Source organism: Sapajus apella, unplaced genomic scaffold, assembly GCF_009761245.1.
Source record: "Sapajus apella isolate SASKATOON/1434 unplaced genomic scaffold, GSC_monkey_1.0 scaffold27, whole genome shotgun sequence".
Classification (NCBI taxonomy): domain Eukaryota; kingdom Metazoa; phylum Chordata; class Mammalia; order Primates; family Cebidae; genus Sapajus; species Sapajus apella.
Genome location: NW_022436967.1, coordinates 3,458,314 through 3,473,163, shown reverse-complemented (window position 1 = coordinate 3,473,163; position 14,850 = coordinate 3,458,314). Strand labels below are relative to the sequence as shown.

Here is a 14,850-nt window from a genome sequence, read left to right as displayed (position 1 = left end):
TGTCATTTACTTTACAACAGAATAAGGCTGATTCCTCAGTTTAACAGCTGAGCCTCAGCAACTGCTGTTTTCCACCCCATGTAGGAGAGACTGATAAGCAGTGAAACTGACTACTCTGGACATTTTAATATTCAGTTCACCTCTTTCACCCTTTGCCTCAGGCAGCTCACACACCTTGCACAGCCTGAGCTTTAGTAGGATTTGGAAAAATTCAACTTAGGAAAATTACAACAGCGGATATAGTCAAGGAACCTATGACTACAAATAATCTGCAAGCCACCGTTGTTTGGCAATTCTGAGCTATATTGGTGCAAACTCAGAAGTTTGACTTTTTGGTGTTTCTTGGGTAGCCATACGTATTGTTAATAATTTATAAGTGTGTAAATTTCTCAGGCTAAATCACCTTGAATATGAAAACACAAAGTGTTTGAGTGTTTTTGTGTAATAGAATTAATTGATAGTGTTAGATGTTTCCGTAACTGCCTCCCAAACATACAAATGGAGACACATCTGGTACTTCTTCTTTGTTTTGGATGCTTAGGTGGATCACCCAGATCCCCTTTTAGAACACATTTCTCCAGGAGCAGGTTGTGGACTGCTGATAGTTCACATCTGACTATTCTCCATAAGAATATCATCAGTGGAAAAGAAGCTGACTTGTTCAAGATTATCATTTCCTCCCCTTCTTCTATGATACTTGCATCAAATGATTGGTTCATTCAGCATTTCCAAGGCTCACCTCTCATGTGTCAGTTCTGAAGGGGCATTCAACTTCTACACAGTTCTCCTTTCCTTAGTCTCTTTCAAGTGTTAGTCCCTAAATTCCTCTACAAGAAGGATCCAGAACGTAAAATTTAAGTTACAAAATTTATTTCCCAGGAAACCCAAAGTTCAGAAGGTAATTGAATAAGACTTGTCCTGGACAGGAAAATGTCCAAAGACAAATCCAAGTTCTATTCCTCTGTTCAGCATGCTCTTTTACTGAACCATTTCACTGAAATCATATCTCTATTCTGAGGGAGACAGCTAGGAACTGGAATGGGGCATCAAAGCATTTTCTGAAGACTGCTCTTAAGCAAACTTGGAATGAATTGCAGTTTACTGGCTCCTACATTAGGAAATTATTTTAGGACTCCAAATTTGTTCTGACAATCACTTGATAGCAAAGCAATACATTTTTTTAACATTTTTATTTACATTTTCTCCAGTTAAGAAACTACATTTTTTGTTATGATTTATAGAAAGGCCTGACCTCTTGTAACTGGAAATGTGTTTTCTGTCAGGAAAGCAGTCCTTGTCCCTTCAATTAAGAAGAATGAGAGGATTTAAGACCTTCATTTCCAGGGAACCAATAAGACACTTCAAACACTTGGCTTCTGAAAGACAATATATCATTTGGTATTTATTGAAACCTAAATACACTGAAGATACTGTTGCAGCTTTCTTACTCCTGCTGTTCAGCGAGTGGGAGAGAGTGGCACACAGCGGCTTCTTCCTTCCTGTAGTTCGGCCAGTAGGAAGGAGTGTTACAGCTCTTTTACTCCTATAATCCGCAGCTTGGCAAGTGAGATCATTACAGCTCTTTAGCTCTTGCAGTTTGGTGAGTTCAGTTTCTTGTCCCAAGACCAAGAAGAATAAGGACACTGGAGAGTAATGCAGAGGAGGATTTATTAAGTGACAGAAAGCATCTCAGCAGCGAGAGGGGACCTAAAAAAGGGTTGCCAGCAATGAGGCTGAGCACAGGTGTTTTTAAGGTCTTAAGATGGGCAAGGCTTGGACTGAATAATGCACCAAAATGTACCACTCAGAGAGACATGATAATGCAGAGAAGTGCAAATAACCAATCAGAAGAGGGAAAGGTAAGGGCCAATCAGGACAAAACACATGAAATGGGACAAAGGGTATGCCAAAGGGAGAGAGAAGCATGCCCCAAAAGAATGGAATGTATACATCTGGGTTAATAGAATGGATGTTTTCATTTTGGGATGCAGGCTTTTTCTTATCTGGGGTCTGCAGCTTAGTTTTCAGGCTGTTTTTGGTTTGAAGGAGTTTTACCAAGGATCAACCCTAACTGCCTGCCTAACCAGTTCCTTCCTTCCTCTTCTCTCAATACTCCCCTGTTCCTGGAAATTTAGTGGCCATTGTCTCCACTTTTTCTCCTCAATGAGAGTTATGTGGGTCAATGGTCCCTAACCTTTATGGTACCAAGGACCCATTTTGTGGAAGACAATTTTTCCACAGAATGAAGAGGGGACAATTCAAATGCATTACATTTATTGTTCACTTTACCTCTATTATTATTACACTGTAATATATAATGAAATAATTATACAACTCACCATGAGTAGAATCAGTGGGAGCCCTGGGCTAGTGTTCCTGCAACTAGACCATTCCATCTAGGGGTGGTGGGTGAGGGGGTGACAGATTATCAGCCTTTAGTTTCTCATAAGGAGTGTGCAATCTAAATCCCTTGCATGTGCAGTTTACAATAGTGTTTGCATTCCTATTAGAATCTAATGCTGCCACTGCTTTGACAGGATGTAGAGCGTAGGCAGTCGTGTGAGCAATGAGGAGCTGCTATAAATACAGATGAAGTTTCACTTGTCTGCCACTCACCTCCTGCTGTGTGGCTCAGGGGTTGGAACCCCTAATGTAGAGGCTTTACCTTCTCACCTTACAAATATTTTTCTTCTGCCCCTCACCTCCTGCTGTGTGGCTCAGGGGTTGGAACCTCTAATGTAGAGGATTTACCTTCTCACCCTACAAATCTTTTTCTTCAAATTCTATCTCTAAATTTCCTATAAAAACTATTCTTAAAATGTGCACAGTTTTGTAGTAGTTAAGAGTATGCATAAACTGTCATGTTAGTCATGCCCGATTTACATTCTTGTTAAGCAATTTACTAAATAATAATTATCGTAAATTTTTGACAACTCTAAGAACCAATATGTTTCTATACATAGTAAAGTAGTAACATGAACTAGTAGCTAGGGCTGACATAAGAATTTAATTCCATAATTTATTCAAAGCATAAATCATAGTATTTGGCAAATAGTAAGTTCATAAAAAGACAACTACAATAACAGAAAAATTGTGAACTTCTTAAATTTACTGAAATATTTTAAGATTATATGTATTATTTCTCTAAATTGTATTATTTTCTCAACTAAGGTAATATTAAAACTTGCCATAATATATCTTTAGGGAATTTAACTCTTTTAAAATTACCTTCTTCTTTCCATAAGTCTCTTATATTCTGTCCTTCATGCATTCAGGCCTCTCATACTTTCTCACTGCTGCCTTCTCTACTCCCTCTGGTAGTAAGATATCCTCTTATGCCCATTTGAGACACTGTTTACACCTGGTCATGCATTTTTAACGTGTTATTTGTTATAAAGACAGATAAGAAATATATCTTTAGAGATTTAAGGCAGTTTTACCTTGATAAAAAAATTAAGCAAATACAATTATATGTTCATTTAAAACATTCAAATTATAGCAGGAAATGATGTCAGCCTGTGTATATATTACTTATACAATAGAAGGTTAAATGTTTAAGAAGGCACATCTACCCTGTTAAGAGAGTGCACTCATTTAGTGTTATGATAGCACACTAAAAGTACTCTAGTGATCTAAGATATACATCCCTGAGCATTTATTTCCAAAAAGTAACTCTCATTCTCAGAAACATCTGGTTCATTATATAGGGTTAAATCCATTATTGATAAAACTCCTGGGAAACAGAAACCAATTTCATTTGCACCCACTCATTTGAATCGTTTTACCTTGCCACTCCCCAATCCTGCAATTTGCAAATACACAAATATTTTATGTATTTGAGAAGGAATGAAGACTGCAAATGTACACTTATATTTACCGAAAGTAGTTGTCAAATGCACATAAATTAAATCACAGATGTATTAAAACAAAACCAAAGGAAATTGAAACTCCTATGTGGGTTACATGGCGATTCCCAATTCTGTGGACATACAATCCTGAGAAATTTCCAAAAATAAAAGGTCTATGAACAACATGTTCTATTTTTTTGAACTTAGCAGACACCATATATTTAGTCAAATTGATGCTAGCTAAAATGTCAAATTATTTTTTAGTGTTTTAAATTTGCACTGGCTTAGAGTAGTAATAATACTATAATACGAAAAAGATGTTTACCTATTTATTAACAAATCCACTCTAGTATACATAATATTTAAAATAATATTTGATATTTAAAATAATGAAGTATTTTTTGAAAAAAAGAGCGAAAGTCAAAAGAAATAGTTAGAAATAACTAATTCCAATGGCTACTTTGTATCACTTCTTGACCTTTTAAATTAAAATAGTAAAAATATATTCCATTGATATATTTACCTGATTTAAAGTAGATTAATCACATTTTTCAGCAAATTCTTCAGTCTTAAATGCTATTGACCAAACAAATGAATATATATTAATCCAAGTTTCATGGATAAGACATAGGCAAGATGAAAATAAATAGGACAAGTTACAAGAAAAAAAATGAATAAATGACTGAGCAATGTAACACATATACAAAATAGTAGGTTTATTGTGTCAATAGCTTTTTCTCAGACAAAATCTGAATCACTGAATTAATTATTAAATTACTCTTGCAACGATCATGCTAACTGCCTGCCATTTATTTAGTTCTACTTGGTAGCATTAGGATTGTAGAAGGAATTGTAGACAAAATCACTGTCTTTAAAATTCACTCTGATGATTGGATGTAATAAGAGTGGAAACATAGAACATTAGGAAAGTTTTGAAAGTTGAATGTAATTAGTAGCAATATAGCTAATGTATTGTAGGAATCAAGAGGAAAGAGAATTGAAGATGGGATGAAACTGACAAGGATACTGGGGAGATGAAAATGAACTAGATCACATAGTTTGTATAAAGGTGTTTAGATAATGGATTGAGAAAACATCAGGGGAATGATATTAAGCCAAAACTCACTTTTAATGAAAAAATAGATCATAATTAAGATTTTATTCATAAACAGTTGATAAAAAATTTGATGAATTTTTGTATGATAAATATTTTTAAATATTCTCTAACTTTGCAAGTGATATTTGATTTTACTCCTGAGGTCATTATAAGTGAAGAGAAAATTTGATGATAGGGTTATATTTCAACAATGATAGCTTTTTTCCCTTATAAATTGAAAACTGTGGTGGACAGAAGCTGCTCAGGCAATTTAATGTTTGTGCCTGAAGTTTCTGTCTGATCATCCCTCTTTAATTTTAAAGCATCCTCAGCTAAAGATTCTTAGAAAACCCTTTTTTATAATTTTAGATCGTGTATGCACTCTGCAGTGACATTTGAATAAATGAAATATTTTTCATTAACCTTGTTCTTTAAAAACATCTAAGTTGTGAGAATTGAACATGTTTTAGAATAAGTTAACATTAACATATTCCTTGAACTATATGGTAAATATTCAAGTATACTCCTTAAAAAACATTTATCTGGAAACACACAGAAGAAAGCAATCACTGGCTATACAGTTTACCAGCCATAATTAGATTTGAAAGCTGAAAAGCATTAATTCTATTTGATCCATATAGTATAAACAGAATTTCAAAATACAAACAGCAAAATATCAATGTTTATTTTTTAATTCAATTCCTTATTTAGTTTTATCTTTTATATTAGTTATCTGATAGAGGCTCTAGGGGAAAATAAGAATATATGTGGTTGAAATCTTCCTGAGCATATGCTGTGGCATTTCAAACGTTCTTATTTCAAATGCACTTTTTAACATGAACAGATAAACCAACAGAAGATGCCTAGAGGAAAATCTAAAATTACATTATAATATTTCCAATTTTAAGACATAAAAACTGAACCCCCAAAGCCTGATTTATTAAAATGTCACCAAGAAATTTTCAGCACTGTAATTGATCAATGCATATTTAATAAAATAAATTTTAAGATTATATTTACATACAAGTTATTTTACTTTCATTTGTTGGCTTATCACTAAAATGTACTTGTTTATGTAGATACGTGATAAATCCTCAAAAATATGATTTACTTCATTGTCATTTTGAAGCACTGAAATTTATGAAGAGTGGGGCTGAAAAGGAAGCTAGGTAGGGAGAATACTCCTCAGATTGTGGAAGACCAATTTAAACAGCTTTAGTCTTAAAACATAGCAAATATAAATCAGGGAAATCATGTATGCACTTTAGAAATAACATACTAAAATGAAGTGGAAGAGAGAAAGTTCAATGAAGAAAGATATTTCAAAGGCTGAGATCAGGGGGATTGGCTAGTAGTAAATGAATTTTAAATATTTTTAAGGTTTCTATTTTCTAAGACTTCTTTCAAAATTTTAATCACACTCTGTTTAAAACACATGGCAAAGAAAGTATGTGTATACACCCCCACACCTTATAGATCAGATATTGAATAAAAAATGCAAAAATAGTAAATGAGGTACAGTGGTTAGCTTATTGTTGTGGAAAATAAAAAAATAATAATCTGGTGGAGAATTCAATTCTTGGAGATGAAATGTTCGGCCACTGAGACTTGAGACTTGAGACTTGTTTAATAACCTGTCCTGACTGGAAATATTGACCCGTATCACTTAGTGTAGCTTTTTAGTTTTCTTGGTTGACTTAACTGTGTAACTTTATAAAGTCTTACTATTTTTGCTCAAGGTATACTGATCAATTTATCTTTGATTATATTCTTATAGTTTACCAACACATTAAACCATGCTCAATAAATTAAAGTTAAATATTTTAATTTTTAATGTCTTTAAACATTGAATATATATGTGTGTGTATACACACACATAGACATACAGAAAATTGATTAACATCAGAATCATGCAATCTACTTAGTAGCCTAGATGTGTGTACCTTCCACGTGCAAGCGATTTTCCCTATTTTTGCAGAAGTTCAATGATAAAATTAAAAGAAAATACTATGTTCGGCTATATAAGAAACATGTTGACCAAATATCTTTCTTTTTCACTATAAGCAAAGGATCTGATTTGTTAATATGTGATCATTCACTTGGAATGCTGTGGAATCATTATTAAAATTATTATAATTAGTTATTATGCTTCATCATCTATTGGTAAAATTTTTTTTGTATTTAAAATAGGGAAAAATTTTTATTACTATGTATCATACCTTAGGAATTTTAGTCAAAATTGTCTGTGGGACTTGAAAAATATATGACTAGGTCTAAGCCCAGTATAATAATTTAATACTTCTTAGAGGGGAGAAAAATTAAGAATTTTTAAAAGCAATCTGGGTGATTCTAAAATATAAAAGATTTATAAATCATAGAAGTAGGTGATATTTTCCGATCAGTGAAAGAAAAAAATGCTACTGGAGTAACATATTTCATTGTAATCCTTTTTTGCTGAATAACACCTATGTATATATTTGAAAACTTAGGTGTATAAATTAAAAATTATGTGAGAATATGACTTGCTTTGAACAAAAACTAAGAAGACCAGAAGTGATTTCCTTCTGTGCAAATAGAAAAAAAAAACTGAAAGGAAAAAGATATTGGGGTTCCTCAGTACTCAAATGATAGTAAACAGGATTTTGTTCTGCTATGAATGATGAAAACAGTGTAGAATGAAAAATGCTTTTCAGTGAAAGCAAGAAAGGTCCCTATTCATTTTGGTAGCCAACAATGATTATATAACTAAGAATGATTGGTATTTTAAGGGATTCCAATAGGAGTATCAGGATTATTTTTTATGTACACTAAGGATAAATAAAAACCTTAAATTTCGTTCTAGGTCCAAGATGCTTAAGATTAGGATTTGAGGGTAAGGAAAATTTCCCAACTTTATACACAAATGACTGCCTACTATTTTCTTACATAAATTAATTATATTATTTATTTTCTCTGAACATTTTTCCAGGTGTTATAAATATTGCCAAGGAAATCCAATCAAGTGCACAGAGAGGAATTACAACAAATGCCCTAGCTTTTTATTCATTGTAGCAACTGAATTAGAATCTATCACATCTGACCTCAACCGCTACATTTCTTCATTTCCTTCAGAAGACTGTCCCTAGTTATTAAAGACATATGTATGCAAATGTTTATGTCCTGTAATCATTCACATAACTCTCATTTAAGATGATAAAGAATCAAAAATTATATATTGCTAAGTATCATGCCTTAGGAATTTTAGTGAAAATTAACCCTGAGACTTAAAAAATATATTACTAGATTTAAGCCCAGCTATTCTGATTTAGTACTTCTTAGAGGGAAGAACAATAAAGAATTTTTAAAAGCAATCTGGGTGATTCTAAAGTATAAAAGATGTTGAAATCATAGCAGTGGATAATATTTTATCATCTAATCAGCCAATTTATTTTGGTAACAATTCAGCAGGACTGTAACAAAAATGCTGCTAGATATAATTAAAATAAATTTTTAGAAATAAAGTACTAAAACTCTTTGCTCTCCTTTAATCATATTGTGACACTAGAAAACTTTGTATATACAGAGTTCCAGCTACTCCTTTTCCTCCTCACTACACTGAATGCAAGAAGTTTACCTTTCTCATATATTCTTTTGCAAGCATTCATGGTTTATGTGTATTAAACATTTATTAAAAACTGAAAAAGACTTAAGGTGGTTATTCTTTCTAAGTGATTTGGGCTTATTAAAAAGTCATATTAGGACTTAACTTGAATTCATAAGTCAAATTACAAAAATATAACTTTTACATGTAAAAATTAAATTGGTCTTTAGTGAATGTTAATAGCTTTATTTATTACCCATTATTGTTGCTGTTGCAAAGTTCTTAAAAATTTTATATTTAGCATACTATTTAAAAATCATAGGCATTTTAAGAAACCTGGTAAAAGAATGTATTATAAAATTAATGTCACTTCCAACATAGTCCATGGAAAAATTAAAAACAATAAAAATTTAAATTAATAAATTCGAAATAAAATTGATTCACAAGTTGACTTTTATAATTAAATATTTCAAACTTCACAATATTCTTTATTTGTATTTTGCCAACCAATACAAAGTTCTTGATAATATAATGTACTATCAAATATTAGCTAAATACATATTTTAATTGTCCTTATTCTTGAAACGATACTTTGAGTAGATAAAGGTACAAATAGGGATGAAAATTGTGTATTATGAGTCAAATGTCGGGCAACAGCGTGTGTGTGTGTGTGTGTGTGTGTGTGTGTGTGTGTGTGTGTGTTTCTCTGAGTCAAATATTTCTTTCTGGGCCAGGGACAATGGTTCACATCTGTAATCCCAGCACTTTGGGAGGCCAAAAGCAAGCAGATCACTTGAGGTCAGGAGTTAAGAGACCAGACTGGTTAACATGGTGAAACCTTGTCTCTACTAAAAATGCAAAAATTAACTGGGTGTGGTGACACACACCTTAGTTCCAGCTACTCTGGACACTAAGCTGGGTGGATCCCTTGAATCCGGGAGGTGTGGTTTTCAGTGAGCCAAGATTGTGTGACTGTACTCCAGCCTGAGTGACAGAGTGAGACTCTGTCTCACAAAAACAAGGCAAAACAAAACAAAATGTATTTATTTCTGTGCAGTATTATTTCTCAAATGTTTTTGTATTAATCCTTAAGTTTAGCAGTATATTGACACAATCCAAACATTTCTTCATTACATATATTAGTTTATTAAATTTATTGCATATATTACATTTCTCTTTTTTTCCACAATGTTTCTTTATTTAATTTTTTGGTGGACTATTTACATATCTCCTTCACCCTGTCTTTTAAGTTAGTCTGACAATTTTACATAATAAGCTACTTAAAGAGCAGCTTTGGTCAAAAGTGGATTTAAATTGCAAAACAAAAACAAAAACAAACAAAAAACTGCTGTTTTTTAAAAAAACGCTTTCATCAATTTTATATCCAAGCAAAACCACGCAGTGTTAGCATGATATGTGTTGTCAGTATTTCCTCACCATCATGCCTCGGCACAGCTGTGGTCAGCCACAGTTTGTCATACTGGATGGCGGAGGCTCACGCAGCTTCACATTATCTGGACGCCCTGGATGAAAGACTCAAGGGTCTTGAAATCCCAAATTGTCATGTCTCTATCTATAACACTAGTGCAAACTTTGCAGCAATCTTGCTTGTCCACTTGATAAATAGAGACTTGAGTGATGCTATTCTGGTGCAGCGTCTCCAAGGCCATGTTGCAGTCCTCAGTCGTAGCCCTCTTGTCCTTGTTGCGGAAGCCTTCCATGGCAGACACATTACGTTGGATGCCCTGTTTTGGAATGTCTAATTTGGAGATGAAGGTCAGGCAGGTGAGGTCATTGTAGTTAAAGAGCACTGGGCAGCAGTCATGGCCAGCAGCGACGACGCTGATCTCTGAGACAGATGACACACTCAGGAGTGGCAGGAGCCCTGTCTTCAGAGTTAAGACCTGCACACTTTTTAAGGCATCAGCAGCAGACATGCGCTGTTGTGTCTGACCTGGGCCATGCGACTCCCACTGGCAGAAAAGATGACCCCATGGTCCCAGCCACCAGTGCCACTGCCACCAAACTCTGACATAAACTGCCCAATAGGCATCTTGCTGCCCCAGGGCATGCTGGCTGGCTTTTCATCCACTTCTTTAATGTAGGCAGAAAACACTCTGCATTTGAAGCCACATGATCCTGCTGCCAGCGTAATGTTGCTGGGATGCCAATCCAAGCAGAGGACTGTGGAGCGAATCGGCTTTTTAATGTGCTTGCTCACCCGTTAGTCATTTTCAGACTCAAAGAAACAAACAGAAATGAGTCGTGCTCCACTTCCTACAGCAAATTTGTTCTCAAGGGGGGATCGGTTCACAAAAGCAGCTGCACGATTAATTCTCAGGATCACCAGTGTTGGTTTCCAGGCACCATCTTCCTGGCTCCAGACGTAGCCATTGCAGTCTGTCCCGCAAGGGACGGTGCGGCGCTCTGGGAGCCCAGTCAGCACCTGTGATGTGTCCACTGTGCTCCTGGAGTTCGTGAGCTGTCACCCGTTCTCCTCGCAGGTGTGCACTGCGCGGTTAGTGGGACTGAGGGCAACCTGGGCACGATCCCTGTTCCAGGCATGACAGGTGATTGGCTCTAGTAAAAACTGATGCAGTGACATTATTCTTAGTGTTTTCATAGGAGAGAAAACTGGGGTTGGAGGGGGCCGCTTCGGCTCGGAGCTGAGAATTCGCCTACTCTGGGCAGTTGATGTGAACAGGCTCCGGTGGGTGCGGGTGGATGACGCCATTTCTTATTCTTTATTACCACCTCACCTCCCATTTCTTCTAATCCTTTGTAAATTGCCGTGTGTGTGTGTGTGCGTGTGTGTGTGTGTGTGTGTGTGTGTATGTGTGTTTACACACATATAAGAGACACATTACTCCAAAGTTTCCCTTTATACCAAAAGAAGCTAGAATCATCAGTGCACATAATGGCAGTATGTGACATGAAATTTTATTAATATAAATCACACTAAGTCTTTAAAAATGTTTATTGAATTAATGATCAGTGTCTTGGGCACATATCTTAAATTTTGATAATGGGTTTTATTGGTAAGCCTAAATGTATCAAATGCTGTTTCCAGATTGATCATTCGTTCAGTTTCAGAGACTTCCTAAGAATAGTAGATCATAAGTCTGAGGTAGGTTTTTTAAGGAACACACAGAACAGTCTAATGTTATGGTGCAAAGAGAAAAAAGATATTGAATATAATTTTCAAAAAATGGTGGTTTATTCAAATTTAAACACTTTTCTATTTAGGAAAAATTATTGCATATGGCATTTAATATGCTATAATATATTATATGTATCAGAAAAGTCATATGCACATTTCTCAGTGTAATTCTTCCATAATTTATTTGGTATAGAACATTTCTGAAAAATGAGAGTTTAACATACTTTGGCAAATATCACTTTAAAGGCAGACTGAATTATAGAAAAAAATGGAATTCTTCTCAGCTTCCAGATTCTGATGTTAGAAAAGTTAATTAAGATATCAGATGTTTAGAAAGTGGATGACAAGCACAATTATGCTGAGGAAAAAGAGAGGAGGAGAATGGGAAGGCAGTGAGGTGCACTGGAATGAATATTAGAATGGGTCAGTAAACTGAGTTTACAGCCTTGACCTGAAATATGTAAACTACATGATACTGTGCAAACTATTTAACAACTTTTTCCAATAGCTTCCTAATATTTAAAATGAAGAAACTTAGCTGAATGATCTACAAGGTCTTGCCTAGTATTTAAAGTTAACTCAAATACTTTTAATCACTGGAACAAGCACTTACAAAGTGAGAAGAATGCCTAAATTAATATATTTATAGTCATCAAACACAGACTTATGCAGTTAAACACTTTTTATGACTTATGAATATAATGTTCTATTAAAGAAAATTCCATGTATGTAATTATAATCAAACCAAAGATAAGTTAATAAAAGGGCAAGAAGGAGGACTGATAGTAAGATATATTTGGTTTGCTTGAGTTGCAGAGAAACAGTCAAGGATTTCTGGTGGGACCCTTTTTCCTGCCCTTTTCTTGTCTTTTCGCATGATTTGCTAAAAACATTGATCAATTGGATGACATCTTTAGTCTCTGGAATACATAGGCTTCTATAGCAGGCCAATATTTTTGAAACTGACAATTTTTGTCCTTTGTCTTAATTTTAGCCCTTCCTCTCCTTACCACTACCAATCACATTAAAAAAGCTTGGCTACTCATTCAAAATAAAAGAAGTGACAAGGAATACAGCATAAAAAATGGCGTCTGATTTTGGTTTCAAATACTTTAATAGGAATACTATGGTTAGAACAATATTTATGATCATTCTAGTTGGGAGAAGCAGCAATAGAGGAAGGATTTACCATGTGCTTATATAAACTGGTTATATGTGCAAAAGAAATAAGGAACAATAAACTGTGGAAGCCTGCAGGAGGCCTCTGGGGAGGAAAGCCTCTCCATGCTTCATGTACCAGTGCAGAGTGACCTAGGCTCATAAACATTGTGCTCAAAGACGTAAAACTCCTTCATAGCACTAAGATGTAACCAGACTTGTAGGCTCCTTGCGAGGCCCTCATTCCACCAGCTGCACATAGATAATAGGCTAAAGATGACTACATGTTCTTATTTTGTGAAACTACCAAACTGCCACTGTTACCAATTCTTAGGATGACTCATCAGTTCCAGTTCACTGATTCACTCCATCACGTCACTCTCTCCCTACCATCACTCCACCCCTACCCTATACATCAAAGTGATTGTAACCAATAGTGTGAGAGACCAGAGCTCAGAGCCTTCACTACCTCCAGTAATGAGTGATGGCCCTCTGGTCCCACTTTCACTTTTAATGTCTTTTTCTCAACCTTTTGTTGCCATGGAACTCAGGGTACCCTCAGGTAATATGGGGTCTTCTTCCCTACAATTATCATTTGAGGAGTGTTTCTCTCAAATACTAGAACATATTTATTTTGAACTCGAGGAAAGCGGGGAAAAAGGCAGATGATGAAAGCAGAAAAAAAAAAAAAAAAAGAAAGCCACTTGTTAATTAACCAGTGGAGCTGCTAGCTTTCCACTAAGGTTTTTTCTTTCATTCGTTATAGTGTAATTATAGCCAGACACATTCTGGCTCAGTCAGATACTTTGTACCAGCTTTCTTTGCAGTTACTTATAAACCAGTAACTAAGTATCTGCCAATGGAATTTGCACAGAAGTGGAGTGTGCCATTTCTGGTCTGAGAATAACGACATCAGAAATAAATCCTCCACCTCCACCTCCACCTTCTCTTTCTACTGTTAGAATGTAGTGGAGCTTCAAACATACAGAAGATAACTTGATCTCTCAAGTATGGTAGAGCAATGGTTTAGAAGGAAGCTAAATGCCCCAGATACCCATGAAGAGAAGAATTGTTCCTGAAATGGGAACATTAATATGATAACTGTTAAATGAAAGAACAGTGAACTCATTGTCTTTGTACCACTATAATTTTGGATCCTTTGTTACAGCAGTTTAGCTTTGCCCCAATTAATATAGTTTAACATTATGAAGGCTCTTAGAAAATTTCTGGTTATATAATAAGTATTAAATGTTTTGCTTATTATAATTATTAAAATACAGTAAGTGTTACTAGGTTTGTGTGTGTGTGTGTTGGGGGATATAATTGAAAGAAGCTGCAACAAAAATAATTCGAAATTTTTAATTCCTAGCTTCCATAGAAATAGAATTAAGGAACCTTGTAGCAAAAGTAAGAACACAAATGGCAGTTTTCTGGAGTTAAGTCTAAAGGCCCCACCCAACAGACCATTCAGCTTCCACTCCAAGGAGGATGTTTCTTTTGTCGGCTCTAGAAGTTAAATGTTTACTGCAAACTTTTAAGTATCATCTTGAAAGATAATCATACACATAATCTTATCCCATGAAACTATACAAATTCTCTTTCTTGTAATGGGATGGTAAGAAATTTTCTTCAACAGTATTCATTACTGACAGTAACTATGCAGAAATAGTGATATCTGTTCACACCCTAAGACTTTACAAAGATTTCCATTGAACTTAGTAGTGTAATAAACTTCTTTTGTTATTTATCGGTACACTAAAAACCTCTGGGTAGTGGAAGCTGTGGAATGACACACAGATCTTATTTTCAGCTATGTCAGGAACTATACTTGGCCAAAGAGAACCAGTCACCACTTACAAGATTATGTGCCCCTCCCTGATGGCAGCCATAGCCAAAAGTTGGTGGCAGGTTTAAAGACCAGGTGCTCTTTTCATAATTTAGATTACAGCTGGTCCAGGTCTTCTTTTGGACAAACTTTCCATTGCATGTCCACCATGGTTCAACTTCT

At 34.9% G+C, this 14,850-nt stretch overlaps 1 pseudogene; it reads right to left on the bottom strand.

Annotated features, from left to right (window-relative positions):
• Nucleotides 1-9,990: 9,990 nt before the first annotated feature.
• LOC116560764 lies at nucleotides 9,991-11,206 on the bottom strand (annotated as a pseudogene).
• Between the last annotated feature and the right edge of the window lie 3,644 nt (nucleotides 11,207-14,850).